Here is a 6,147-nt window from a genome sequence, read left to right on the forward strand (position 1 = left end):
TAGGCAAACTATCAAGGAATGGTGAGACATCCCATGGCTATCAAGAAGGAGAAGCTACCATCATTACCAGATCTGAAGAGGTAGTAATAGTTAATGAAACTCAGTGAAACTCCTAGGCTAAAAGAGGGTTGCCTGACAAGAGCTAAGGTTTTATAAGAGGAAGGTAGCCATGGCCAAACCAAAAAGGGACGTCTAGGCAAATAGGTATGCCAAGCTGTCCAGTGAAATTGTCACTTCTTGTTCATCAGCACCAATCAGTATGGCCAGTGATGGTCTAGAATGATGTTCAGTGGAAGAGAAAAACAATTAAATTCCCTGCACACTTGACAACAGTAGAAGGCTAGATAGTTGATATAGCCTTGAGGCAGGATCATAAAGTTATATTGCTCGCTGCTAAAGAAAGCAAAGTGGTTCCAATGATTTTTTTTTTAATATGGAATGTTTCACAAATTTGCATATCATCCTTGCACAGGGACCATGCTAATCTTCTCTGTATCACTCCAATTTTAGTATAGGGCTGCCAAAGCCAGCACCCAGTGATCTTTTAATAACAGAAAAATCATTCAACAGACCAATAGGTTTCTATCAAGAACTAAGAGACACTTAGCAATGACACTTGCTGTATGAACAAAACCACATCTGGGCAGCAGCTGCCTTGAAATCACTACCTGACAAAATTTACACTAATTCATTTTATTCTACAAGATCCATCTTCTGCCTAGGCCAAGAAGGCAAGTTCAATAAAGTGGGACAGTAGTTGGGACAAATACAGAAACTGAAAATGGAGCAGAGGAAAAAGAGGCAAAAATTGGAAAATGTAATTCCCAGATTATCCCAGTTGACTTTAATACCATCTAGCACATTAATGTGATGTGTTATCCATAGCGCTGTCCAGAGGAATGAGGTAGGCGGGTAAAGAAGAGAGAAACAGAAAAAACAGACTTCTTGGTTTTACTTTCACCATTCACACTAGGCCAGCTGTTCAAAATGTAGGACCTCTGTAGTCATGGGTTCCTCTGAGACTTGAAAACTTGTTACTATTTTCGGTTTCCTCATATCTGTCCTAGATGAGATCTAGAACATAAGAGTTTTTTCACATGTAGTTGTTGGCTGTATGAATGAATTTATGTGTGAATAAATGAGGATTTGTTCTTCAAAGTCACCTAAATGCTTTCTAATATTGTGCCCAGTGCTCTTTTTGCCTCCTGCACTGATAACAGCTAGTAGCTGAAAGGAACTCAGAGACCCTGTGGCTGATACACAATGATGAAGGGAATAGAGTCAAGCATTTCATGAATGAGGTAGAGATTCAGCAGACCATTTAGATTAAAGACACTTTCATCCAGTGAGAACACCACAAGCTTCCTATCAGAGGGAACCATGTCCTCTCCTGACCCATTGTGGAGAAAGGTAAGGAGTGGGTGACCTGTAAATGAATTGCTCTCCTTTTCCTTTGTAAAGCACCTTTGGGGAAAATGTTCTGCCCTGAAAACTATTTTCTTGTAGTCTGAGGCTAAAGTGGGGTAGTAGTCTGAAATGCCCAAATATGGACTAAGACTACCAAAACTCAGAATCATTATAGGATCCAAATTTTTTAAAACTTAATACTCAAACAATATGTGTTTAAGAAAAATAGTACAAGATTGTGAGTTACTGCTTAGAATAATAAAATCAACAAATTACAAATTTAAAAAGCTAGTAGCTATCAAAAATACAGCAGATAACCCCCCCCAACAAAACACAGTATGTTTTATTAATAAACTTTCTCACTCATCTGTTTAATATTTTTTCCCAAATAATTTGGCTGCTCTATTTTTTGTTCCCTCTTCATATGACAATGATCTTGTCAAACAATATTTTCGATGGAGAGAATAGAAACATAATTTTGTATGTAGCATGATTGATTGAAATTTGTTTTTATTTCCTCATGAAAGGTATTTTTCATATGCATTCAAATCAGAAAATGTTATTTCATTTTCATTATTTGTTACTGGTTACATCATTTAACTTTTTTTGGATTTTTGCCACATTTGCAAAAAGCTGTCAGATTTTCTTCTTATGTGAACTGTGTGATTTCAGGGCATTTCATGTGTTCTTACACACTGACTTGTATTTTGAATCAATGACACACGTGAAACAGTTTTCATCAATGTTCTCATTGCAGTGCTGTTGACAATGTCAATATTTCATGTCTTCATTTCACCAGTCTCCGTTGCCTTATCGAACAACTCAAGAGCTGCTAATTACCTCTGTTTAAAACTTTACCTCCATTACTTTGGTATGATCTGAACATTCTTTGCTCAGCTTTTTCATTACATCAACAAAATTTATATTAATTATATCACTCATCTTTGCTCTTTTATTTCATGGCTAATTCATTTTATATGAGTTTTTGGCAATGGTTTAATAAACAAATTTAAAGAAGACAAAAGTAGGTCTTTTTCATATGCATTCAAATTGGGGGTCTGTAATTTCTCAGTGCTTTCATCAAAATATTCCAAAGGTAAATTTCTAAATGCAAATAATGTATTTGAGCTTTATCGACTTTTTGAATAAGATTCGCATTTCGATTTGTTCAGTCTTCTTTCAAGTACTCAAAACATATTTTAGAGTCCTTTAAATTTTATAATACCTTCATAAAGGGTAGGCCACCTTATTACAATTAGACTCTTTTAAAAAGCCCAAATTCCAAAAAGCCAGCAAGGATTTTAAAATACTCAACTGACAAAACATATTGTAGGGAAACATGAAGGTTGCAAAATAGTGAAGTAGTAAACAGCTTCAGGCACTGTAGGGGCAGGTCTTTCTCCAAAGACTATAGCTTTAAAATGTTGTTCAATGGCTGGTTATAATTGACCAAAACTAGTTCCATTTTGTTGAATAACAATACAGATACACGATCTTAAATTGATAGAAAAGTTAAAATCACTTTTAGGGTTTTCTAATATAAGGGAAATATCCAATAATTATGAATATTCTGTGTTTATAACATCTACTATACAATCTATCACAATGCAGTGATATTTGATGTCTGGTGTATTCATTTTCTTTGCTATTTCATTTTGTAGGGATTTCCAATTATTTTGATCACTTCCTTTGGACAAGTAAGTTGCCTTTTGCCCATTTCATACACTGGCACAAGAAAGTGTTTGTGCAAAAATGAATCAGTTCAGCAATTAATTTGAAGTTATCCATGAAGCTTTTATTATTTTAAGGTTATAATTTTTCACAGTAATCTCTGAAGGACAAATCTCTTTCACTTAAAAAACTTAGTAACTGTAACTACTCAATTAAAGAGATACCATTCTTTCTTGTTCTGGTACATTTTAATTTATTTACATGAAATCCAAGTAAACAACCTGCTTAATCTTTGTGGAGTAATCTTCAGGGCTTTCATACCTTCATCCAGAAAATTTTAAGTCCTTAAGTAGCATTGGTCTTGCTAAGAGTAGTTTACAAATTAAATAATATATACAATCTCTAGTTTTGAATGAGAGTAGCCAGGATTGTATACAAGTTTGCCTCCTTTTAGTTTTCTTGATTCTTTGAGGAGCTTCTCTTTTGAATTTTATAAATTTTCTTTGATTTACTTTCAATATTATTGGGACCAGATATTTTGAAAAATATCTGATTTCCTCTAAGCAGTATTGAATGAAATTATTTCTCAGTGTAACAAGGTCTAATAAAAGATTATGGTGCTTATTTCAGTCAATGAATTCATCATAATGAGGTAGTTCTTGGCTTCCTGGATGTTATGATGTCTGATGTTCATACAAACTGACTTATTCTATAACAATTTCAGTTATCTTCTGTAGTGTGTTTCCTGTTGGTAGTATCCTGATACTCCTAATCTTCCTTATTTCTTCTTGTCATTTTCATTATATTTCTTAGACTATGGTAATTCTATTCCGTATCCTTGTAATTTTTACTAGAGTTTTTACTTTTGGTGCTTATGTATAAAGGGTCTTCGATATGTAGAATTTTCAGTCTTCTTATTTTCAAGTTATGCTTCTGGCTTCTGCTAGGATATTTTATTCCTTACATAGTTGAATGTGGATTAAAAAATAATAATTCTGGGAAAATATAAGATTAATCTGAAATGAAACATACACCAGATCAGTGTAAATTTTTTCTCAGATTGGGAGATACAGTTGTGTACTCAGATTACTCTTACACAATTTACGCTGCTTATTATTTACATAGGTAGAAGTTTTGTCACACTAACATTTGTTTCTTTAGCCACTTTTATTGTGTCACTGGAAATTTGCAAGCTCTTCCACCAGGAACCATCAGATTATTTCCGGACCAGATGAATCAGAGATCCTAAAACAATTAAAAACTTTTAGGATGCATAAAACATGCTTTTACTTACAGGCATGTTTGTTTTTTAATATTCCATAGGTTTGTGACTGACAGAGATTCTGAAAACTTTTGGTTTTGCACTTCTGTTCAAAAAAGAAAAACAAAGCACAGTGCATTTGCAATGTACAAGCTACCTTATTTGTTGAGGATATTTCTGATAAGACAGAGCTTCTGTTTTGCCTAGATATCAGTGAGAACAAATCCTGCATTTTAGAGTTTTTCATGTATGGTGTAGAAGAACTGTCCACAAACTCCCTTCCGGCTCTGTACATTTCAAAGTCTTGTTTCCCCTCCCATGTCCACATATTAGCAGGGGTGTGTGCCACAGGACATGTCAGTATCCCGAAATAGTGTTGGCTCTGATCTTCATGAAGGGGAGCTAGCAGGATCGACAGAGTGGGTGGTAGGGATATTTGCAGAAATCATTCCTGCTCTGGGTTCAGTAGTAGTAGCTTAACTCTACATGTATGTGACTGCAAATCACAAAAATATACCCTATTAATCCAAACTAAATGTATTCCCAAATAAGTGTCCCTCTGTACGCTAACTATGAACACACTGATTGCTATTCTAACACCACCAAACACAAGGGGAAGCCTGATAGCACAGAATTGGAATGGAAAAATTTAGCAGATTCAAAGAATTGTATTTAATATATCTTACTTTTTCTAATTATGCAAAGACTGACCAGGAGAGCACATTGCTGGGGCTTCTCCAGGCCATGGCTACTATCAGTGTCAGCAAAGGGCCCTACGACCGAAGTCTCACTGGTTTTGTGGCATATCCACCTCTGCTCAAAATTCTTTCATCTTCCAGTTTTCAGTGTCTATCTGCATAATAACATTAAATGATGCCTTATGAACCAGTGAGGACAGACTGTAACCACAGATCAGAGGACACTGTAGTGACAACAGTTGTCAGGAACACCGAAGATGCTCTCATCACAGAAGCTTCCAAGATATAAAGCAAAGCAGCGTTTCTTTCAAGATGTCATCTCCTGCTGCCCTCTCTACTTCCTGTTCACCACACTAAGGTCAAGTGTGGGTCCTGGGTCCCTTTTGCTCTTAGCAAGAGCATTTTTTAAATGAACATATTTTACAATTCTTCACATTCAATGCAAGGAGTGGGGCAGATGATTTAAAAAATGCAGGATTCCGGGAAAAGGACAAATGTTCCTATTCTTTTTCATTATAAAAAATTTAACCTATTATGCTTGTTTACTTAACTCTATTAAGTATGTTTTCCTTTGTCTATTTCCTTTTTTTTTGGAAATGACCTTTTTGGGCTAAGGCATGATTCCAAAAATCAGCTCACAGAGGCAGAACGACTATTGCATAGACCAGGTAGTGAATCAAAACCATTTACTACAACTGTAGAGGGTGGCATGGCCTCACTGACCCAAATGGAAATTTCTACCAGTAATGTCATTACTTTGCATGAAAATTTAGTTCTAGAACATTCTAAGTGAAGAGCTTCTAAAAGCAGAGGAAAGGAATTGTGTAACAAAGCCCTCTGTGCATACCCTATGCTCTCCAGCAGTATGGACTGGGACCTTTGTGTAAAGTAGATCCATTTCAAATAAGATTCTTTCACCTAGTGTAAAATAATTTTTATTTAAAAGTGTTTCCTTGCACATCTGTGTTTAGTATTATTATGTCTTCACCCCCAACTACATGTGAGCTCCACAAGGTAAGGGTATTTACCAATATTTAACCGATGCACTCCCAAGTATCTAAACCAGTGCCTGGGTCAAAGCAAGCCCTTTTGTTGAGGGAATGCAATATT

The 6,147-nt window shown here is 35.4% G+C and overlaps 1 non-coding gene across 1 annotated transcript; it reads right to left on the minus strand.

Moving 5' to 3' along the window:
* Positions 1 to 427: 427 nt before the first annotated feature.
* LOC118932674 (U6 spliceosomal RNA) lies at positions 428 to 532 on the minus strand. Its single transcript, XR_005032839.1, has one exon. It is a non-coding gene; the product is annotated as a U6 spliceosomal RNA (small nuclear RNA).
* Positions 533 to 6,147: the final 5,615 nt, after the last annotated feature.

Source organism: Manis pentadactyla, chromosome 1 (genome assembly GCF_030020395.1).
Source record: "Manis pentadactyla isolate mManPen7 chromosome 1, mManPen7.hap1, whole genome shotgun sequence".
Taxonomy (NCBI): Eukaryota; Metazoa; Chordata; class Mammalia; order Pholidota; family Manidae; genus Manis; species Manis pentadactyla.